Genomic DNA, 25,647 nt, shown 5'->3' with positions numbered 1-25,647 from the left:
CCCCCCGTAACTTACCCTGTATTTGTGGTGGTTCTTGGTAGTCTGCACTGTCCTGTCTTGGAATTCCAGTGACCAGCTCCTATGGGATGACCACTGCGACCATCTCCTCTAGCTCATCCAGGTTCACCTGTGGTGCGGGACTTCAACCTCCAGTCTGTAGTGCTACCTTTCAGTTCCTGACCATTTTTTCCTTTGTCCAACACTTGCAATCATGCCAGCGCTGCTTGCACTTGGTGACAGTCCTCTTCACCTCTGCCACACTGTTGACTTTGTATACTATTGCCTGCCATATTGCATCTCTCCTACTGACTGGCAATTTGGAAGTGACAAAGAGTTGGTATTGGTGCTCTGTCACCTCTCTGACAAGGATGTCATGCTCCTCCTCACTAAAGCGACACTTGAGCTTCCTCTTCTCGTTCTTCTGGGACTTTTCTGGACCCTCCTGTCTGGTACTTGGGTGATAGGGGTCTCCCTGGGATCTCTCCTGCCCTGCAACCTCCATCTTGTCTTTCAATTTCTATTTTTCTTGTTGTGCGTTTTATTTTGACGTTAACGTAGTAAAAATGGGGCTAACCTGTTTTGCAACATATCTGTGCTGCAAAACGGTCTAGCGCCACTTTTGCAGCACTAGCTTCATTTTTCCTTACGGCATGTCGCAGTGGTTAACATCATTTTTTTTTACACTAAACATTCCTTAGCGATATTATGCATTATTTTTTAAATATGCCGTACGGATGGCGCTAGGCAATGACGTTAGCTTGAGTTAAAATAAATGATTAGTCATTTGTCATAAATATGGGCCTTAGTTTCTCCTCACAAGAATCTAAGCCAAGTTGGCTCAAACTCAGCACAGCCTTAAGGACCATTCTTTGGCTAAAAAGTTAGTAATACAATATTTCAGCAAAGTTACAAAGAAAATGAGTATCTAGGGAAGCATTTGGCCTGGTCGGTTAAGCGTAAGGCGAATATGAATTGTATCAAGCCGGTCAATGATCTGATTCTCGCTGTACCAACCTCCTCCCTACAAGAGATAGCTAAGAACTTTTCTACAGCATTATACACAATTGTATTCAGAAGTATTAAACCCGTCTCTAGATGAGATTGCACAATGGTTTACAGGTGTTAGGATCCCCTCAATAACGGCCGACCAAGGGGGTGGCCTTGATCAGCCCTTTTACTCTCCCAGAAGTAAAACTCGTGGTCTATGCGATCCCCAATGCTAAAGCATGTGGATTAGATGGGATCCCAGATGAAATTTATAAATTGTTCTCTTCTCAGCTGAATACATTCTTGGTGGTGCCGTTCAATAGCCTTCTAAAGGTGAACAAGATTCCCAATAATTTCACCCAGTTGGTGGTTAGCTTTTTGAAGATGGGGAAATCTCTACAGGAAGTACATTCATATTGCTCTATCAGCTTATTAAATTCCGATTATAACATCTGGCCGATCACCTTTCTCCCGTGGCAGCATCCATGATCTATGCTGATCAAAATGGATTTCTTTTAGATAGAAGAATGTCAGTTAATACTCATTACCTGACCCAAGCGATGGATTATTTTAGTTTGAATCAAATTTGTGCAGCTAATATATTTTTAGATGCAGCGAAGGGGTTCGATAAGGTCCAATGGAACGTCCTCTTTGTGGTACTAATAAAGTTTGCTTTTCCGTCACAATTCATTCAAGCAATTACAAATATTTATCTGAATGTGAAAGCATCAATAGATATCATTGGACACTTAGAAGGGCAGATAGAAATAATTTGGTGGAGTTTTCAAGGGTGCCCGCTAGGGAACTGATTGCAGCAAAAAATAGGACATTGATCTTGGGACATTTGCAGTTTATTGCTTGCACTACAGGGTGCCACCTCGATGTTGAGCAATGGAAATTTTATAATTAAATAAGCTGTAAGGCAGTTAGAGACGCAAACCAGAGGAGGATAGCTTTCTTTAGTAAGTGGATGTTATACTACACTCTAATTAAACTCCATAGTATGTACCCTCGGGTCTCATCAGATTGTTTAAGGTGTAATCAGGCCTATGGAGATTGGCTCCATATCATTTTTACATGTCCCCATCTGAAAACGTTTTGTCAAGGTTTCTTTCGGGCTTTGGGGCTCAAATTACAGCTTTGCTTGATCTTAGCATCATTTGGCCATTGCCCCACGCCATATTTACAAAGTGGTGCAATGCATGAATTGTGCCACTCCTTAACCCGTTGAGCCACATTATGCCTGTGCCAGGCATAATGTATACAAGGGTGTTGTTCCCACGCAGGGAGACCCAAAAAAATGGTGCAATGAAATTAACAACATTTCAATGCGCCATTTTTTCTGTCAATTTGAACATCTGCTTAAGGAAGGCGTTAAAATGATGCACCTATATTAACCTATGGGCCTTCCTGTGCTTTGCTGCACTAGCATCAACATTTTTGATGTTACTACAGCAAAGTGCCACAATAGTGTCAAAAATGTTGATGCTTTTGTGCTAAAGACCACCATGGTCCACTGTATTACAAATATAGCGCAATCATGGTGTCATTAGGTGCTGTTAGGAGGGCGCAAGAAAAGTGGCGCATAGGGAATGATGCACCACTTTCTTGTAAATCTGCCCCTAATTTTGCTCCACATTAGCCATTACTCGAGGATAAAATTGATTATGGACACTAATTTTCGCTGTCTTTCTGCCTCTCAGAATCAGTATCTCTTGTTGATGCACTGCCTTCAAACTATCACTATGATCCTCATTACAACACTGGCGGTCGGTGGAGAAGTGGCGGTAATACCGCCAACAGGGGGGCGGTAAAAAAAATGAAATTACAAGAATGGCGTGACCCCCATGCCAAACCGCCACTTCTCCACTCCGACCGCCAGGGTGGGAACAACCGCTGGGCTGGAGACTTCGGTCTCTAGCCCGGCGGCTGTCAGTACACCGCCAGCGGTATCACCACCCCACATACCACCATGGATTTCATGGGGTTCTGTACAGCCACAAAATCCATGGCGGTAGGCACTATGATAGGGGTCTCCCCCACCTCTCTCCCCCTGCCCAAAGTCCTCCCCCCTCACCCACTACCCCCTTACACCCCCCAAAGGTGGCAGGACCCCCTTCCCCACCCCACCCCCCACCCGACCACATTGACATACACACCCCCCACCCCCTACATGCACACTCACACATCAACTACACATACACGCAGACATACATGCACACATACACACAGACATATGCGCATACATTTCCCATACACATAACACATCCCCTGCATGCATACATGCACTCACACACACACCCCCATGCACGCATGCAACACACAACAGTCCGCCGCCCCCTCCCCTAACGGACGATCACCTTACCTGGTCCGGTGATCCTCCGAGAGGGAACGGGATCCATGGGGGCTGCTCCGCCGCCAGCTTCCTGTCACCAGAACTCCGTCACACCGAATCATGGGACGTGATTCGGTGGGCGGTATTCTGATGACATGGCGGTGGATGTGAAGCAGCCTCCACTTCACCGCCGGCCACCAGTATTGCTGCTGGCGGCTCTCCATCCGGAAAAGGGCGGAGGGCTGCCAGCAGTCATGATACGCTGTGTGGAAAACCGCCTGCACTGGCGGTCTTCAGCAAGGCGGTACCTCAGCGGTCTTCGAAAAAGACTGCTGAGGTCCAAATGAGGGCCTATATATTGTAATACACTGATGTTGACTGAGTCATAAACATCTAGTATGTTATCATTGTTTCTAAATATAAATATTCAATGAGAATATCTATTGAGTATGTGTATAAGTGCAACTTTCTATCTCTCTGTCTGTCTAGTAGGGTGGAGAGTGTCTTTATTCTGCTAATCAAGCAGCTAATAACATTTGCGTTCAGGATTTAAATTGCCTTGCAAAGTGATCTGTTTTAGAATACAGCATTACTTTGAATTGTCAAATGATCATAGCTAGAGCAGAGCATGGAACAGTGTTTTCCTCTTCGTTGCAGGTGCTGCCCCTGAAACACAGCTTCAGTCTCCTGGTTCACCAGAAACAGATGTATTGCCACGTGATGTAGTGAAAGAGGGTGAATGTTACTGTCACTATAAGCTCTCAAATACAGTTTTCTTTTCTACTGAATTGATTGTTAGTGGTGTTACTTATCTGTACAAATAAATCAATTGGTCTATTGAACACTTACTCTGCCTCACTACATTTCTTTTTCTGCCCTTCCACTTTGTCCTATCACATTCTTTTTTCCCTAAAACATTTTACAACTCTTTCTGTATCTTGAAGTAAACCCATAAACTTTAATGAATAAATGTAAACCTAGGTCGCAATGCATATGTGTCATACAACATATCCTTAACTATCTAACTTAAACTGGTTTTCAGTTTGATGTACACATAGGTTATTGCTACGTCAGACCAATCAACAATAGCTTTGAGTAATGAATGCAACTGTTTTAAAGATTGTTCCTTACCAATGTTCTTATGTTATGCAGAACCTGACTCTATCAGACCTAGAAAATGGCCCCTGAGGGTAAGTCATATTTACATAAAGTTATAAAATAAATTATATTCAAGTGTCTTTGCTTCAGATCAATGGGGGAATCCTAGACATGCATGGACACACAAAGGACCACCATGAGCATCTACTGGAGGGGAGTGGCTTTTGCATAGTCCCACCAAAGTCGTTCCACCTTCCTTGGTCCTAGCAAACTGAGAGGAAGAGCTGATATGGCCATGTTGACAATCTCAGTGTGGTTCTCCACTTTTGACCTAATCAATAGGACAGCAGGCATTCCCTATGCATGTATCAAGTTTTGCTACCTTTGTAGATATTGGAGTCCAGAGATGGATGGATGGTGACAGACTACAGTGGATCTTCTAGGAATCTCTAGAGCCCAAAGCAGGGAACAAGATCATCCATGCCTTCTGTTGGGACAGACTACCAATTATGCGTGAGGATGAGCACACATTTACAGAATATGAGAAACCCCCTTGACGTTCCTCAAACCTACAAAACATGTTTGTGGTAGGCCAAGGAAATCCTAGAGTAGAGTCTATCTGTATTTGCACACTGAGAAAGGTGATAGATTATTCTGCATGGGGCAAGGCTTGAGTCAATCAATAAACTTTCCTAAAACATAAATTCACCCTACGACTCCAGTGTAAATTAAGTGGTTCTTTTAGGAACATCATACATGTGTCAGAGAATCCAGGACATGTTAAGGAACTCGTAGGTGGGATGCAGTATTTTACACTTACTAGATGATAACGTGATCCTAGGAAATATTTAAACACACACACACACACACGTGCACATACACACATACACATACACACACCAGGGCATCTAGGGCAAGGAAAGCATGCTTAATGAGAACAACACCCTAGGCTTCAAACAATAAAGTCAACGAGAATGTCCTCACCTAGAACACCAGCTACTCTCTAATGTCTGCCATGTGCCATGATGTTCCTTAACAACAGTGTTCTATCTATGATCAACATGTTCCATCACATGATAAAGTAATTATAAGCAACAGTGTACTTATATTCTGATTTATGCTCAAAATATGTTCCTGTAAGGCACAGTGATCCTAGATAACAATGTCTTATGCTTACGATATTACACTGCAGGACATAGCTCTCCTCCATAACAAACCCATGCATTTGATATACTGTGCATAGTGCTTCTAAACACCAATGTCACATGGTCAAGTTGTTGCACTGTACGAAAAGATATCCTAGAAAACAATGTGCATTGCTCACGAAATGTTACTAGAATGCATATCTCTAAAAAATAACAATATTCAATGTTCGAAATATACTACTGTACAACATGGTGCTCACAGAAAACAATGCCTTAGACTGAGGATATTAGACTATCAGACAGACTGCTCCAAGATAACAATGCAACATCATCTAGGGGTGGGGGGATTTTACAAATGAGCTGTCATTTTCTTAAATACATTTTATTTGCATGGTTTTCTGTGCTCTTGAGTCGGTACTGAAAAAGTATAGCCCTAACAAACATCTTTTTATAACAGTATTTTCTTTGTTCACTTATAGCAGAAAAACAATCACCTTCTGAGGCAATTAGACACATTCTATTCACCCCAGAGAGTCTCACAAATTGATCCTTTTTCCAAGTTGTGTGGAGTGGTAATTTTGCATGTTGTTGTGGAAATAAAATAGTACTCTATTACTCGTTTTATGTAGTATTGAATTGCCCTTGGCTAAACTATGTGTGTTTTTGCTCACATTTTCTACCTACTGAAAGAGCTTGGAATTCAGGAATCATATGCAATGCAGATAACACATGTCATTCCTCATTCTGATCTGAAAATGTGTAAAAGCTAGTATATGAGGGGGGCGTAAATGGATGAAACTGGTAGCACCAGACCCAATACTACCATTCCATAATTTCAGATATCCTCACACAAGGGCATAACAAATGCTCACGATATAGTCCAGTACTTGAAACTTTCCCCCAACACGTGTCATATTCCCATGGGGCCTTTTCCAGCTTGACACTACTGTGAATTTATTTCATTTAATAAAACCGTTTATTAATGAACAACATTGTTCTCTTTTTCTGACGTCCACAGTTTAAGTAAAGCATTACCTTTCCATGTGTAAGAAACCTGTATTCTAATTTAAAAATGTCCTTAACTCAAATTCCTCTTTCCCAAGCCAAGTGCATGTTCGAAACACAAAATAAGTATCAGTGAGAAGTAATTGGAGCATGTCAATCACTGTCAGCTTCCTTCAAAACAACAAAAGCAATTCAACCCGGCAGTTCAAAATCACAAAGTAATGCGTGAATCATTTTAAGTTTGAGTAGTAGTTTGGTGGCTAATGAGGGCCATGATTTGTGGTTAAGAGAAGTTTACTAGAAAGTGTGATAAAATGAGTTATTCAATTTTGAATCAAATTCGACTTCATGCAGTGTGAGGACTTTTGAAATAAAAAGTTTTTGTTCTCAGCACACACCCCATGCAAAATGGGTCTTTTCACTCCTCTTGGACTCGCGATTTGTAGGAAGCCCGTGGTAAGGGTGATTAAACACTAATGGCCGGATTTACAATAAGTGTTGCATCAGCTGCGATGTGCAACTTTTCTTGCGCCCTCCTAATGACACTATGGCCCTCATTTTGACCTCGGCGGTCTTTTCGCAAGACCGCCGAGGTACCGCCGTGCTAAAGACCACCAGTGCAGGCGGTTTATCGCACAGTGTATTATGACTGCTGGCAGCCCTCCGTCCTTTTCCGGACCGAGAGCCGACAGCAGCCATACTGACGGTCTGCGGTGAAGTGGAGGCTGCTCCACCTCCAACGCCACGTCATCAGAACACCGCCCACCGAATCACGTTCCATGATTCTGTGTGGTGGTGTTCTGGTGACGGGGAGCTGGCAGCGGAGCAGCCCCCATGGATCCCGTTCCCTCCCGGAGGATCACCGGACCAGGTAAGGTGATCGTCCATTAGGTGAGGGGGGTGGAGGGGGTTTGTGTGTTGTGTGCGTGCATGGGGTGTGCGTGTGAGTGTGTGGAGGGGGTGTGTGAGTGTGTGTATGCATGCAGGGGGTGTGTTGTGTGTATGCAAAATGTGTGCGTGTATGTCTGTGTGTATGTCTGTGTGCATGTGTGCGTGTATGTGTAGTTGTGTGAGTGTGCGTGTGGGGGGTGTCAGTGTTTGGGTGTGTGGGGACAGGGGTCCTACCACCTTTGGGGAGTGGTAAAGGGGTCATGGGTTTGGGGGGAGGACTCTGGGGAAGGGGTGGGGAAGACCCCTATCAGTGCCAGGGAATATGTTCCCTGGCACTGATAGTACCTACCGCCATGGATTTTGTGGTGGCACAGAACCCCACGAAATCCATGGCGTTATGCGGGGTCGTGATAACGTGGGTGATGTAGTGACAGCCGCCAGGCTGGAGACCAAAGTCTCCAGCCCAGCGGTCGTTACCACCCTGGCGGTCGGAGTGGAGAAGTGGCGGTTTTGCATGGTGGTCACCGCCATGCTTGTAATTCAATTTTTTTTACTGCCCGCCTGTTTGTGGTATTACCACCACTTCTCCACCGACCGCCAGGGTTGTTATGAGGGCCTATCTGTGCACCATATTTACAGTGTGGTGCTCCATGGAGCACATTAGGACAATAGTGTCATACTTTCTTTCGCTTTTGTGGTACTTTGCTGGATTGCCCCATAAATTGTGCTGCTAATCCTTCAAAGTAAAGAGAGGCACAATGAAAGTAATGGGTGTGTCACTTTAACACCTGCATTGAGCAGGAATAAAAAATGAAGCTAAAAATGGCTCAATGAAACGTTGTAAGTTTTACTGCGCCCTTTTTACGGGCCTCACAGTGCCGGAACGCTTGGCACAGGCATAATGTGTTGCAAGGGGGTACAAAGTGGCGGAATGTAAGCATTGCGCCACTTAGTAAATATGGCAAAGGAGAATGGCCTCCTTAACTCCACATTAGCTTAAAAAAAAAGAGGCACTAGGGCCTTGTAAATCTGGCCTGAAAGCCCTGAGTTTATGGTTACTGTTACTACCTGATGTTGGAGAGGTTGAAGTGTCAGAACTCTCTTCGGAATGCCTTCCAGAACCAGGTTGTTGCACTGCAAAAGAAAAGAGAACACTCTTCCATCAATGATTAAAATGCATTTCTTTTATATAATTGTTAATGATTGTTTGTTTAAATTACTAATATGCGTAAACCATCTTTTTTCAGGATAAAGAGGCTAAATTCTATGTAGTTCTGCTAAGGGAAATTATGAGCAAGCAATGTCAAGTGAAGGTAAAACTATGCTTTCTATTTTTTGTACCCTGCGTATGACTTAAAGCACAGATTGAAAAAAAAATGACTGCGTTTAGTGAGGTGGAATCATAGGGTATTGTGGGCAATATCATGTATGTATATTCTTGTACAGGACACATCTGGGGCTTTATTACATATAGCGTGCACTTACCCTGTTTGCACCACGACGCACCTTCAAACAGCTGCCCTGTGCTCAGACAGGGAAGGTGTGCCCTATTATGTTGAATAGGCTGCTCTCCTGCAGCTGTGAACTAGCACAAGTGAAATGCGGTGCAGCTTTGAAGCAACCACTCTGTGTTTTCATTGTGCAGGAGGCAACCTGAAGGAAAGTACCCTCTTTCTTGGTATGGTTACCCTCTTTTTCTGCCTGATATCAGTGTGTTTGACTGTGTTCATTGGGATCCTGCTAACCAGGACCCCAGTGATTATGGTCTCTTTCCCAAACTGTGTATTTCATCCCACAATTGGCACACTGGTGCCACACTGTAAGTACCTAGTATATGGTACCTAGGAGCCCAGGGCTTTGGGGTTCCAGGGGATCCCTATGGGCTGCAGGATATCTTTTGTCACCCATAGGGAGCCCAAGTAAAGGGTTCTGCAGGACTGCCATTGCAGCCTACGTGAAAAGGTGCAAGCACATTTTCACTGCCACTTTTCACTGCACCAGGTCACTTATAAGTCACCCCTATGGTAGGCCTTCCAGCTCAGAGGGCAGAGTGCAAAGTACCTGTGTGTGAGGGCACCCCTGCACTAGCAGAGGTACCCCCACAAACTCCTGGCCCATTTTCCCAGACTTTGTGAGTGCGGGGACACCATTTTACGCGTGTACTGGACATACGTCACTACCTATGTCCAGCTACATAATGGTAACTCCAAACAAAGGTATGTTTGGTATCAAACATGTTGGAATCATCCCCCAAGGCTTTTGCAAGCATTAGTTGTATGAGTCCATGCACTCTGGGGGCTTCTTCGAGGGCCCCCAGCATTCCCATTTCAGTCTTCTGAGGTTTTCCAGGCAGCCCCAGCTGCAGCCACCTCTCAGACAAGTTTCTGCCCTCCTATTGCTTGAGCAGCTCAAGCCCAGGAAGACAGAACAAAGAATTTCCTTTGGGAGAGGGGTGTTACACCCTCTCCCTTTAGAAATAGGTGTTACAGCATTGGGAGGAGTAGCCTCCCAAGCCACTCGAAATGCTTTGAAGGGCACATTTGGTGCCCTTCTTGCATAATGCAGTCTACACCGGTTCAGGGACCCCCCCAGTCCCTGCTATGGCACGAAAATGGAAAAAGGAAAGGGGAGTGACCATTCCCCTGTCCATCACTACCCCAGGGGTGGTGCTCAGAGCTCTTCCAGAAGGTCCCTGGGTTTTGCCATCTTGGATTCCAAATTGGCAGGGAACTCTGGGAGCTTCTGAGTGGCCAGTGCCAGCAGGTGACATCAGAGCCCTCCCCTGATAGGTGCTTACTTGTTTAGCTTACCAATCCCCCTTTCAGGGCTATTTAGGGTCTCTCTCTTTGGTGGTTCTTCAGATTAGGTTGCAAGACTCCAGCAGGAATCCTCTGCATCCTGTACTTGACCTTCTCACCGAAGAAACTGCTTTTGGACCCTCCAAGAACTCTACAAACTGCGACAAAGAAGCATAGACAACTTCTACAACATTGTATCTTCAGCTCCTGCAGCAACTGCAACTGTTTCCCGGTTGTGCATCCACAGAGGACAGCCTATCTTCAGCCTGCACCAGAAGAATGAAAGTATCTCCCTTGGAGTGAAGGAGTCACTCCCCTGCTTCAGCAGGCACCTCTCTGCATCGACGACCGGCAGCATGGGTCCCCTCTCCTGGTGGGTTGCATGGATCCTGCATCACAGGTGGTGTTCTGAAGTGGTCCCAATGGTCCTGACATTCTACTGTCCAACTTTGGTGGAGGTAAGAGCTTGCTTCCCCACGAAGGACTGTACCCCCATGCACCACGTGTTCTGCAGTTGCCAAGGCTTGTTGGCATCCTTCCATGAAGTTCTTCAAGCACCGTGCAGCTCCATCCCCCAGCACTCTATCCTGTGACACACATCTTCCTGAGTGGTTCTCCAGCGGCGTGGGATCCTTTTTTGTAGTGCTGCATGGGCCTATTTTTGCACCTCCTTTGTCCCCATGCTGTGGGACTCCTGTGCACACTGCCTGGTCTTCTCTGGGCTCTCTGAGTTTCTGAGAGCCCCATCTGCCTCTCCTTTCTGGGTAGAGTCCACCAGGTCCCTCCGGGTCCCGGGCAGCGCCATTTTCCACTAACTGCAAGCTTGTCGGCGGAATTCAGTGATGCAAACCAGACTGCAATCTTCCGTCCGGCGTGGGACATCATCTGCACCAACCAGGATTCTGCATACCTCTTCTGGGGTCCAGTACTGACTGTTCTTCTTCACCAGTGGTTCTTCTTTTGCAACTTCATCCGGGTTAACAGGGGTTCCTGTTCTCCCTGGACTCCTCTGTGCTTCTTGGACTTGGTCCCCTTCTTCCACATGTCTTGAGGTCCAGGAATCCACTGTTGGTGTCTTGTAGTCTCTTATGCTTCTTCCATAATCTTCTTTCTCGTGTTCTTGTGTGTTCTCGGAAAGTTACTGTGATTTGCTCCTGCTTTCCTGGGCCCTGGGGTGGGTTCTATCACACTCATTTGGTGTTATTCAATACTCCCAGCGCCCCTCTACACACTACACTTGCCGAGGTGGGAAACCAACATTCCCATTCCACTTTCTTAGTATATGGTTTGTGTTCCCCCTAGGCCCATTTCTAACTTTTGAGATTTTCACTATTTGCACTATTTTCTAACAGTTTTTACACCTGATTTTGCATACTAGTGTATATAATTTATGTATTACTTACCTCCTAAGGGAGTTTAGTCTCTATGGTATTTTTGGTATTTGTGTCACTAAAATAAAGTACCTTTATTTTGGTAACACTGGCTTCTAGACACTGCCTACATTTCACTAATAAGGAATAACTGGACCTGATATGAGGTGTAAGTACCATAGGTGCCCACTACAAACCAGGCCAGCCCCCTACAGTGGAAAATGTAATATATGTATTGCACTAGTAGTAGAAATGCTCTGCAAAATTGTCTGGTACAATGCCCAGCATCAGTGAAATTTTCAAGATCGTTGCAGGAATATGCTCTGGTTCCAAGAGAGGTATTTTTATCTTCATGTACCTTTGAATATGTCTTATGTCTCTCCTTTGACTTCAGCACATGTGCAGTGCTGCCTACTTATGTGGTTTTGTTTGTTTTGTTTGAACTAGTTGTAAAGATGTTAAAACATCATATTTTACAGATAAAAATAATTCTAAGTTCCTTTGTTCTCTATTACATCTGTAAACTTTGCTGAAGTCTCCTTAGCAAACTATGTACATTTTAATGTGAGTGTTTTGCTAAATAGGCAAAACATATTTTTGAAATATTTTCTAGATGTGTAAGTTTTTCTCACTGAGGTTACAAAATATGAAAAAAGCATTTAATGAATGTTGCTTTATTTTCACTATTTTCTTCAACATTCAGCGAAGTAAAGCACCAGACCGAGAGTTCCATATGAAATGTGTACTGAACGACCTTTTGGCATATATGGTAAAATATATATTTGTTATCTCTTTATGATTTTTTGACTGTCTTAGATTTAAGTATGTCATTCACATATATATATAGAGCCACATGTACCATTCATGGTATAGTCATGAATGAATGAATGACTAACACTTTTAGAGCTCAAGCTCCTACCCAAACAAGTGGCCTCCTTGCACCGAAACAAAAGCATTGAGAAGGATGAGGGATTATGCAAATTTACACAGCCACATCTTAAGGTTCTTCCAGAAAGATTTATATGTAGGGGAAAGTCTAAGAGAAAGAGAATTCCAGATCTTTGCATTTTTACAAGATAAATCAGCCTCCTAAACCGCTTCTATTGACAGTGGGAACCTGCAGGAAATTAGCACAACATGAGCAAAGATCACAAGCAGGCTTGTACATACAGTACAAATTTTTCTTCAATAATAAATGGCCTGATTTAAGAGGACCTAGTGCCAACTTGGCACCGCCTTAGCGCCATTATTTTTACGTTAAGACGGCGCTAAAGTGGCTATTTACATGTGCCATATTCACAAATGCATGCATTGCCCCACTTTGTAAACTCTTATGCTACATTATGTCCGCACCAGGCATAATTTATAAAAGGGGTGTGTCCACACAAAGAAATCTAAGAGATTTCTCTGCACCTATTTTTTCAGCACTTTTAATGCCTTCTCAGAGCACGCATTAAAAGGGGACATGCATTGAATACAATGGGCCCCTTTTTACTCTGCAGGAGTAGTGCCAACATTTTGGCCCTACTCTTGCAGAGTACATCAATAGAGTCAGGAATTCTGACGCTATTGCCCCCTACCCTGTGCCATGGTGCACCGTATTTTAAATATGGCGCACACAAGGTGGAGGTAAGGGGTGCTTAGGGGCACAAGGAAAGTGGCACTGCAGTAGGTGCAGCGCCACCTGTCTTAGATCAGCCCCAAAGTCTTCACTTTTTGTTGCTCCATATGCGAAAAAGGCCTTTGTGTATTTATTTTCAAGCCTGATTTTGCACACTTAAGTGAATCTTGTTTCACTACCCAACTAAACTTCCCTGAACCAACGAAAGAGGAACTCTTGTAAACATTGAATGAAAACTGAATCAATTTTAATGTAATTCACACAAAATATCTCAACAGTGTGCTTTAAAAAAACAGAAAGAAAAATTCCCTATTTATGACAGTGAGATAAAAAAAATAGTGAATACGTGATATGTACTTTAGAAATTTAAGATCGGGCCTGGTTTGCAGGGCAGCTTTTCCAAATAGTAATGTCATACAAATAACAAAATTATTGCAAAAGCCTTTTTGGTATATGGGTAACACTTCTGTAGGCAAAATGCAATTTAGGTCGGAATGATTGGGGGTATGAATTTCAAATTTCCAGCCTAAAAAAGCAGTGGACTCCAAGATGGAGGGTTCGGGTGACCAAGGATTGGGATGGAATGTTTCCACAAGGAACAGGGTCAGTACTGATTTGCATTAGATGGGTCTGTGTTACAGTGCACATTGGGCAGAAAATGATGGTTTGGAATGTGACCCTAAGCCATTGCCTCTGGTTATACTATTTGCAACAATTTACCCCATCACATTTTGGGTGTTTTATAGCCAAAACTATACTTAGAAAGTTAAAACTGGTGCAGCTTTCTAAGCCTACTACTGCCCAAATTGGGAATTCCGAAAGTAGTAAATTTGCACCAATTCAACAAGTACTTCTATAGGTGCAGATTTACTACTTTTTGTAAACCAGTCCATATATACTGTTAGGATCCCGATCGAAAACGTAACATATAATCATAACAAAGTTGATTCAGGGCTCCCAAACTACAAACAAAGAATGGATGTGAGAGGTGATACACTTGAAACACCCCCACTGAGCTAAGCCCCTGCCCATCCCACCTGGGCCTGGTAGTTCTCCCCGGGAATTCAGAACTACAGAAATGTACAATACTATGGCCTGGAGTCCCAGACCTGCAATCACTTATTTTAAATGTATTTTTGCCCATGCATTCTACTTCGTCTTTGCTACAAGAAGCCTTTATGGTAGAGTTGTCAAATCAGTGCATGTGGGCAAGGCTTCTTGTTTCTAGTCATCTCCTTCTACAAATTACTTATCAGGTAAATGGTAGTCCCATGTATAAAGACTGAGGCACAAATAGAGAAGGGTGTGCATCCACAGCCGAGCCATGGGTCTGACTTGGCTTCAAGTGTTCGTGCAAGAGCCGAGCCATGAAAACCTGTGGTATATTGTACAACATAATGTAAAAATAGGACACAGTCTCTTCAAAATAAAATAGGTGTCTTTCTTTAACATGTAGCAGCATTTCACAGTACGTCAGATTATATCAATACATGGACTGACATTTATTAAAAGCTTACCCCCAATTACAATGCCATAAATGAACTAAGAGGCAACAATACGGTCTACTAAATTAAATTCAGGAGGTGCTTGTACAACACACATCCTGAACTCAAACATTTCAAAAGTGTACTTATAGGTGATAACAAAGAAAAAGGAGTTCCTGTGTAATACAATATTCCCATAGGATCCACAATTTAGACAAGCAGCTAAGCTAGTTTTGGCTTATCTGGTTTCACATTTTGAAATTCAGCCCCCAGATAGTTATCTCTCCTTTACATGAAAGGTCGCTGTTTAGATTTTCATTCTTAGATCAGGATGAGAAAAAGTAGCACTGAGATTCAACTCAGGGTCCCCTGGTCCAACTACTAAGCCATTTGTTTGGGAGGAGGGGTATAACACTTCAACTATCCCAGCCCCCGAAGCTATAGCCCTACCTCTACCTCTTTATTCCTGAGCAGAAAATTCAACTGCTATTCTGCAGAGAATTGTTTTGGACATTCATTTCTGCATTTCTTGAATGTATACTTCAATAATATTGAGCTTTCAGTTATCCTCTGCTTACAGTATATTAGGCAATCATTCTTCAGTTGTTCTACTCTGAAAAATACAGAGAAGGACTCATTGCTGTAAAATATCTATAAATGTTCATGTTAGAGGATACTGCATGTTACTCAGGTGTGCAATGTGCCTTGGGTCGAAGGAGTGTGTGCAGAGATTTGTGTTACACACCCAAGTATGTAGGTAACTGTTAGGTGAGCATCACAATTTAGCCATATGTCCCTTTTTAATTCCCTCCCAAAACAGGACTGCAGCATAATGTGCAATCTCAAATTAGCACAAATCGATGTTAGATAAGTGAAAGGGGCCTCTTCCTAGACATCCATAGCCACAATGACAAATACTTGATTGATTTTGAGGATAAATGGGAAGTTTACTCTCAGCTTACTGAAAAGATATATACCTTGATATGTGTTATTTATCAGGCATTTCTACTACGCTATAATACAGGTTGCTCATCCTAATTTTGAAGTAACTGAAGAAGACATTCGATGTATTATGCATACAATACTGCCTTAAGCTTTGAGATCGTGAAGACAACTAGGCTAAGTTTTTCCTGGGTTCTGCTAGAATCAATTGAAAGTAGTTCACTGCTTTACTCTCAGTAAATACATGGCCAGACTCCCGGAATTTCTGCTGCTCAAGCAACAGCCATAATCCCTGTCAGGGTGAATCACAAAGGTAACTGTGCTTAACCCTCTGTTAGCTTGACACAAAAGCAGTGATTCTTAACTTAGAGGCAAAGTGGAAAGTATTTACGCAGCACACAAACAGTAATAAAGTGAAAACACAACACAAGAAAGATCCCACACCAATTTAGAAACACGCAGGGGTGTATTTATGAGCCCCTAATCCCACCTTGTACCACATTTATGCAGCATTTATTTTGACGCAAATGTGGCATTAAGGTGGCATTTCCCATGCGTCATATTTACAAAGTCCTGCAATGCTTGCATTGCACCACTTTGTAACCCCTTGCATCACATTATGCCTGCGCCAGGCATACTGTATACACAAAGGAAGTTCCAACATGGGGGGAGGGGCATAAAATTTGGGCAAAGGAATCTATGCAATTCCATTGCACCATTTTTCTCAGTGTTTTTTAACTCCTGCCAAGTGCGGGCATTAAAAAGAGGCTCCCATTGATTACAATGAGCCTCTGGGTTCTTTGCAGAATTAGTGTCACAATTTGTGATGCTAGTACTGAAAAGCGCCGGACTAGCATCACAAATTATGACACTAGTCACCCTAACTACTGCCATGATGCGCCATAGTTGCGTTAAGGGGGCGCTAAGAGGGTGCAAGAGAAATGGCGCTGCACTAAGTGTAGTGGCGCTTTTCATAAATATGCCCCCTTGTACATTTTAATACATTATTTGACACCAAAATGACAATTATCCAATCAGCAGAACCAGACATACATTTTTTAGAGTTTACAGTAAAAACTGGGGCCTGAAAGATCAAGTGCCAACCGCAGGCATCTAGTCACACAAGACCATGTCAAAGTTAAAAAATATGACAGAATGTGATGGAACGCAAGTCAGATACAAAGAGTGGAATGGGCCCGGTTGGTGCTAACCTTCAGACTTAAAAGCAATTGCATCACAAAGTCTCTGAGAAGGTAAAAGTTCAGAAAGGCAAAGCTGTAGGAAGTGTCCAAGGAGGAGACCTCGTAGTCAGGGAGCCGCTGGACAAATTCACAGTGAATGTTTCCATGTTCGGACTTATGGGCATAGTTAAGAGCCCCAGCGCCATATTTACAAGATGGTGTTAATCCCAGCCACAGCAACACCCATTACATTTTGACGCTGCCTCTGATTTACAAGGCACACGGGGAGGAATACTTTTATTCCTCCTCATTTTTTGCTTTTTCTAAGTGTGCTGCATTCTGCAGCTCGCATAGAAAGAGCAAAATGTTAGACATGATTGTTTATGTGCGGGAAGGTGTCCCTTCTGCACATAAACAATCATTTCAAAATGATGCTTTGGCACTGCTGTGTGTGCGGCATTCTGCACCACACAGAAAAGCCAAATCACCATTAGTGATTGATTATGTGCAGGAAGGAACATGCAATTGCAAGTGGGGCTGTGCCCAGCTCCGGCCCATATCCTGCCCTTCCAGGCACACCTAATCCCGCTATTGGAAGTCTAACTGTCAAGTACACTCAGTCCTGTGACCCATCAATAGGCTGCAGGCATCAAATATTTAGGGTAGGAAAATACCAACTTTCTAAAAGTTCAGTTTTCAAAATTTTAACTTAAAAATGGATTATACTATTTAAGACTTTTAAATTACAACTTTTCAGACACTAAACATGAACTGTTCACCTGTTCCCAATCAAAAGCTGGCACTTAATAAACGTAATATTATTCTATGGAAGACGTAGGCCTCATATTAGTGAGAAAAATGTTTGAACGTTTTTCACTACCAGGAAAAGAATATGCCTATCCTTTTCATTATAGTGCACCTATCTTCGGACTACCTAAGGCCTACTCGAGGAGTGATTTATATGTTAAAACAAATAGGGTGGGTTTAAGGCTTGGGGTTATACTGACAAGTCAAATTGTCAGTTTAAAACTTAATTCAGATAGCAATGACAGACCTGGGACATTTTTTAAGGGGCTACTTAAGTGAGTGACACTGGGTAGTGTAGGTACTGGGTATATGGTAAACCACTCTACATGGGACTTATACGTAAATTGTTGGAAAATAGCCCATTCTCAGGAGTAACCCCAAACGTTTTACTTTACTATTTTTTCTGGCCTCGTTTTTGTTGGCTTTAGGACTCAGTGTACTTTACCACTGCTAACCAGTGCTAAAGTGCTTGTGTTCTCTCCTTAAAATGTGGCAACATTGGCTTATCCATAATTGGCCTATTTAATTTACTTATAAGTCCTTAGTAAAGTGAGCTATATCTGCCCAGGGCATGTAAATTAAATGCTAGCAGAGGATGAGCACAGGTTATCTTTTTAGTGTGTATCTGACTTACCCTGATTATAGTGGTTGTCCCTACTTGAACTGGGTGCATATCCCTGCCAATTAGAGACCCCCATTTCTAACATAAATCAAATGTGCCAATCGGATTAAGCTTATTTTAACATGTTTAAATTAATAAGCATATGCACTTTAGCACGGTTTAGCAGCAATAAAGTGCACAGAGTCCTTGAACCAATAAAAAACGGATTTCAGCAAAACTAGGTGGATAAAGGCAACACGTTTGTGGTAAGACCACCCTGAGGCTGATAGGTCTATGATGAACGAGCATCAAAATCAGCAGAAGAATGAGAGTAGCTCAAAGGCCCAAAAGGTAAAGATGGGTGAGGCAATGGTCCTTGTGGAATGCAACTTCATACTTGCTGGTAAGAGATTAAAAGATGGTGTGCCATCAATGCTTAATTTGTAAGCTGCTGCTACTACTACTACTACTATTACTAATTATTAATTGCTAATAGCAATAATAAGAATGTGTAGGTGCCCACATTTTGTCTCAAGAGGTAGCCACTGGAGTTTCAGACTGCCTGGGCACCTAAACACCAGGACTGTCCAGTCTTGATTCCATATCTTTCTTCAATCACATACACCACCTTTCTGTCTGTTTATATGACTCTTGAAGATTATTTTAATCCCTGCTTTCCCTGTTTGTCACTATTTATCTTTCTCTTTTTTCCCCATATCTGCCTTTCCTGTTAAGCTCACTTAAGACTTTTGTTGTTTGATGTATTCTTCTATGGGTGAAAATGATGCAAAATTACATAATGAGAAGTTTCAAGAAATTTCAAAAATTCCAGATAGCATTGCCTTTATGAAATTTGACAATTTTACTTGTGTAATTTTAATTTCACTCAGACTAATAATTATACTTACATTAATTTAATGACTATACATTTACAATCTATATGAAATTCTTGATTTAAAATTGTAACATACAAATTATTATGAAATAGAACAAAAACCCCAATATTAATATTTTTGCACAGAGAATAACATACTTCACTAGCTTAATTCTTTATGTGTTTCCCAGAATTTTCTATTGATAAGTGTATTTCATGTAATAACACTATATTTTCATACATTTTATTATGAGAAACCACCTTCTGTTACTTTTTTACATTTCATACACCTGGCAGTGCAGGCACTAATGTAGTTCAGGTTAGGTCAGAGATTACTCAGGAAAGCCATTTCTGTTTTCTTAATTAATTTAGCATGCTTCCACAAATCTGCACAAAACATTTAGAGAAAGTGTATCCAGGAAGCAGGGAGTAGAAATTACGGGGCGCGGTTCAAAAGTGCACTTTTCCATTTGAGTTTACATATGATTTTTTCTTCCTCGAGGCAGAAAAACATGGCTGAAACAAATTGCACCAAATTTGGCATGCAAGTACAAATTTTACTCAAGCAGGAGCATTAGTTTGGTTGGTTGTAAATCAATTAGGTAGTTCTTAGATTAGGCATGAAGAGTTTAAATTTAGGAGCTATCTCGGCTAATAAACTGTGGAACCTCAGACAACAACCATGCAAACCATAACTTGCAAACCAAAAAAAAGGCTTATGATCTCAACATATTTATAACAATAAATACCATCACCTATATGTGAAATGTAACTAAACAAAAATAAGTATTCAAGGCAGTTAATTATATATTTATAGTCAACTCTGTCAAAGTAGTAAAAGTAAACATATCTAAATATCTGTATGATCATTTACAACATTTGCAATAACATCTGTTTCATTAATGGTGAGTTTATTAGTATTTCATTTGGTGTGCAAGTTATGGTTATGTTAGCAGGTTTTGTTTAGCATGGAGGTTGTGAAAGTTTGGGGTTGTGCTAATAACCATAACTTGTATATTCATCATTGTAGGTAACTGTTTTGTCCATGTGTGGCACGTTAAAAACACAAGCTAGAGTGAAGATGTATCTTCCATGTATACATTTCAACTTTGTTTTCAATTCAAGAATATTTTTCTTCAGTTAACAGTTAACCTTTTTTTCCAGAGGAAAAATGAATCTGTGCTCTGTTTATATAAGTTGTTCCTTATCCTTGTAGCATTAAATATCTCTATCAAATCTGAAAACTATAAAAAATGTTTAAAAAATGTTTTAAAAAGTTCTTTTGGAAAGTGGATTATTGTTAAGGGCAGGTAGGTACCTACAGTTAGCAATAGGCCACGCACACCCACTAGGTCTAGTCAAGGTCTCAATAAAATAGATTATATACACACTAAGGGCCAGATGTAGGTACTTTGCAAATTGCGACTTGCAATTTGCGAGTCCGAGGGACTCGCAAATTGCAACTCGCAATTTGCAATGCAGAACGGTGTCTCAGACACCGTCTGCGAGTCGATATGGGGTCGCAAAGACCCACCTCATTAATATTAATGAGGTGGGTCGCAAATTGCGGCCCCATAGCGCATTGGGCACTCACTGACATGGAGGCCTGCTGTAGTCAGCAGACCTCCATGTCCGTGACTGCTTATTAATAAAGCAGTTTTTTTTTCAAGTGTAGCCCGTTTTCCTTAAAGGAAAGCGAGCTGCACTTAAAAAAAAATCCGAAACCTTTTGTTTCGGAATTTTTTCAGGGCAGGTAGTGGGCCCTTGGACCACTACCTGCCCTGAAAAAATATTTTGGGGTCCATTCACAAAGGGGAAGGGGTCCCATGGGGACCCCTTCCAATTTGCGAGTGGGTTACAACCACTTCAAGTGGATGGTAACTGCAACTCCATTTGCGACCGCAATGGAATTGCATACCACTGCGAGTCGCAAATAGGAAGGGAACACCCCTTCCTATCTGCGAGTCGGAAATGCATTTTGCGAGTCGGTCCCGATTCGCAAAATGCATTTCTGCATAGCAAACTCCGGTTTGCGACTCGCAAACGGCAATTTTTGCCGCTTGCGAGTCGCAAACTGGTTGCTACATCTGGCCCCTAAATGACAAAAATCAAATGTAGGGAACTTGAGATATGATTTTCTAAGACTTTGGGGTATATTTAAGAAAAGTGGTGCTGCACACAGTGCAGCACCACTTTTCTTTCACCCTTTTGCAGCCCCCTACTGTCACCATGTGTGTGCTATATTTAAAATACTGCACACCATGGCACAGGGTAGGGGGCAATAGCCTCATGATGTACCCTGCCTGAGTAGTGTCAAAATGTTGGCGCTACTCCTGCAGAGTACACAGGCACCCATTGTATTCAATGGCATGCCCCCTTTTAGCACCTGCTCTTAGCAGACATTCAAAGTGCCGAAAAAACATGAAAATCTGTTAGAATTCCTTGCGCCCCTTCACATACATTATGCCTGGTGCAGGCATAATGTAGGCCAAAGGGTTATAAAGTGATGCACAGCATGCTTTGCGCCACTTTGTAAATATCGTTTTTGGCCTTCAATGGCCACATTAGCATTGAATATTACACTAATGTGGCATACGAATGGCACTAGGGGCTCTTAAATATCACCCTAAATGTTTTTAGCACCTAAAAACAGAAAGCACAACTCTGGCCATCTAGTTGCACTTGATCCGGTCAAAGTAAAAATTTGAGGCTGACCACGATGGAACCCTGTCCGGCTACACAGAGCAGGAGGCCTGGATTAAACTTTTACCTTCACACTTAGGAAATTTCCTGAAGATTTCTATCTGACCGAGACGAAGTCACAAGTTGAGCCAAGCTCTCTAGAGGCCTCTTCAGATACACTGTGTGGGAGGCCTCGTCAGACTTTTACCTTTGGACTTAGAAACCTTTATGGAGCTTTTCTTCCCCAACGTCAGACGATCCTTCTCAGCAAGCTGATTTTGATGCAACGTTGGCAGATTGCCTTTCCACGTACCCCTGCTCAATCCTGGACTCCTGGGCTTTTCAGCGGGATGAACCTGCAAGTCCGGCTGGGTCGCTGTCGACATTGGCCGGCTTGACTCTTGACGTTGGATCATTCCACTTATGGAGCTTTTTTACAAAGTTGCTCCAAATGTCTGAATCTTCTTTGAGAAATACGTTTAAGGTCCTTCAAGTGTCCATATCTCACTCCAAGGTTCCAGAAACTCTGAGTTGCTACTGGAGGGTTAGGACTCCAACTCCCAGAATGCACCTGTCTCAAATCCAAAAATGACCACTGGACAGCTGGTCACTTTCCTCATGTTTTGATACAGTGGTTTCTTGTTAACTATTTTCTACCTGTAGCAAACAGGGTTTCTCTTCTTGAACCAGTTGAAGCCAGGCAGAGTCCTTTTTGTGGTGAAGCCTAAGTGGGCTTTTGGTGCAGTCCTTCGGAGTGCAGTGTCCAGGTGCATGTCAAGTGTCCAACAGGGCAGTCCTTATTCTTCTTGTGTTGTTCCTGGTAGGGATCTGAGGTGTGGGTGCAGCTCTGCCATATTTATCCTTGCTCCTGGGGTGGAAAGCGGGGGCAAGTATTCAATCACAGGCAGGCCACCACCCTCTTGGATGACCACCTCCTGGGAAGTGTGGCAAAAATCAATCCCAGGGAACAACATTTCTTAAAAATCCAAAATGGTAGAAATTCAATTTTGGAGGTTAGGCCTGGCTGAGTCCACCCACTAGTGTGACTAAAAGTCCTTAGCACACCCCTTTCCAGCCCTCTCCTAATCTAATCAAGGGGGACCTGGTTGACTGGGTTTGCCTTAAAAGGGAGAGGTCCTCAGCTGCTCCAAATGTCCTTCTATCCTTTGGAGTACAGTTTGGCTTTTCTTCCCTTATCCTGTTTCACCATCTGCTGAGGAACATTTCCTTCCCTAGCCACTTCCTTTGTCCTCAGCCGAGGCCACTTCACACCTCACCAAGGCAGCCTGGCAGGGCTGCCAGAGCCTGGCCAATCAGAGAAGGGTACTACAGAGCTAAAATTGGCAACTTTCAGATAGAGTTCTAAAACAATGGCAAGTTGTTCGAGTTATAACATTAAGGTCCTCATTAAGACCCTGGCGGTTGGCGGTAATTTGGGGAAAGGTACTTCCAACAGGCTGGCAGTACCTTTTCACAAATTATGACATTGGCGGTATGGCTCAAACCAAACCGCTAATGTACCACTCCTTCAGCCAGGGTGGTAACGCCTGCTGGGCTGGAGACTTCGGTCTTCATCCAGGCAGCCGTCACAATTCCACCCTCGGGATTATGACCCCGCCTACCGCCATGGTTTTCGTGGCAAGCGTACCGCCATGAAAACTATGACGGTAGGCACTATCACTGCCAGGAAATTCTTTCCCTGGCACTGATAGGGGTCTCGCCCACCCCAGAGTCCACCCCACACACCACAACACACACCAACATACATTGTTGTACACATGCATTCACAACACACAACATACACGTACACACACATTCTGTCAATCATGCACACATTCAACGTGACTCACACCTGCATGCACACATAAAAAAACACACACACCCTCCCACACACACAACACCCCCACACATTGACACACCACCCCCCACCACCCTCTCCTGTCAGAGAGACTGACTTACCTGCTTGCAGGGGGTCCTCTGGCAGGAGACGGGATGTGGCACTGCTGCCTGCAGCAGCGTCTGCCAACAAAACACTGCTAGGCTATTTCATTGCTCATGATAAGGTTGGCGGTGTTTTGCTGGCGTGGCGCTGCTGCCGGCAGCAGCGCCACCTTACTGCCATCCGCCGCCATGACCGTCAACGGTATTCGGCCAGCCTTTTGGTGGAATTACATCTACGGTCATAATGCGAGTGGGCGGCTGGTAGCCACGGTGACGGTATGTTGGTGGCCATTGCCGTGGCGGTAGGAGGTAGTTAGCGCCAAAGTTGTGGTGAGGGCCTAAGTTTGATACCGAACTTGTAATATCTAGCTACTTTAGAGACTTTAATAATTAAAAATAAAGTGACAACATGTTAGCCTGTGGAGCCCATTCACTACAGTGAGGGAAAATTAATTTAGCTATTTTTTCAATCACTACGGCTTCTAAAACATGTTTTATAAAGTCCCTGCTTATAGTTACATAGCACACAGCCCTAGGGGCACTTAGTTAACACCTTAGGGGTGAGTTATATGTAAAAAAAAACAGTAGTTTAAGACTTGGAAGTATTTTTAATTCCACAGTTAAATTTAAAGATAACTTTAATTTAATAGCAGCCAGCAAAGCAGTCTTTCATTTAAAATGACACTGAGTACCTCAGCAGTACACCTATTGTGGTACTATCTATACTGGGATCACTAAACCTACATGCCCTACTATAGACTAGGGACTTATAGGTAAGTTGGCATAGCAATTATAATTAGCCTAATTAGCATACTCATTTTATTCAGAGCACAGGCCCTGGGACCGTTAAGCAGTGCCCAGGGCACCATAAGAGACAGTTTAACACCAGCATAAGTGCAAAATAGGGGTTAAAAGTCAGGGGACAACTGCAATCAGCCTAGTTTTCCCACAGTGAGGCCTTTTTTATATATAAGGTATATGCTTCTGACATGCTAACGGTTTACAGGACATATTATTTTGGGAAACCATCCTCATCATCCCCTTCTAATCCATAAGGAAGGGCATTGAGATGAAGTTTATTTCTCCAGTTCTGAATTTTGTAAATCTTCAGTTTTCTTCTTTAGGTCTTTAATCACTATAATAATTTTGTTTGCCATACCTAACAAAATCTGAGAATTACTATCTCAATTTTTACCTCTATAGAGACGAATCCTATTCTTCCTATTATGATTTTAATAAATCTTCAGTTTTTTAAGGGTATTTTATCACTGTAATCTTTTCATTTGCCATACCTTACAAACTCAGAGCATCACCAACTCTATTTTAATCTCCATGGGTCTTTTAAAAATGTTGGGCCGTGTTTCATCCATTACCTGGATAGTCATACTTGTTGTTTTTGTGACATGTTTAAAGGACTAATCTCCAACTGATCCTCAAATCTTAAATAAGGTAGTGATAAGTCTTCTGCAGTAGTCTGCTTCTGAAGAGTTAAAGAAACAGAATTTGGTGATTTTAGCTTAGGAAAATCAGAGACCAACATCTCAGACTTAGCTATAAAAGGTAGAAGCTTCTGTTTCCAATGAGGTCAAAGGAAAGTAAGTGACCAACATCTTTCTGTAATTAAAATGTCTGGGGTAGTCTCTTTACTTTTTTAATTCTTCCCATGAATTAAACCGCCAGTTACAAAGTCAACAATTGTATGAGGAATACAATAGGTATGCTGGAACTGAATAAACTGTATTCACTGGCATACCTAACTATTAATAGACCATCTTTTAGTGTAACAGATGTGTTTGTCACATCATCCAAACAATCAAATATGTATTGTATTTTAATGTGAAGTAGTTTAGGAGACTATGCCAGAAACAGATGAAAAGAACCTTTA

Source organism: Pleurodeles waltl, chromosome 7, assembly GCF_031143425.1.
Source record: "Pleurodeles waltl isolate 20211129_DDA chromosome 7, aPleWal1.hap1.20221129, whole genome shotgun sequence".
Lineage (NCBI taxonomy): Eukaryota > Metazoa > Chordata > Amphibia > Caudata > Salamandridae > Pleurodeles > Pleurodeles waltl.
Note: the sequence above shows the minus strand (reverse complement) of the source record.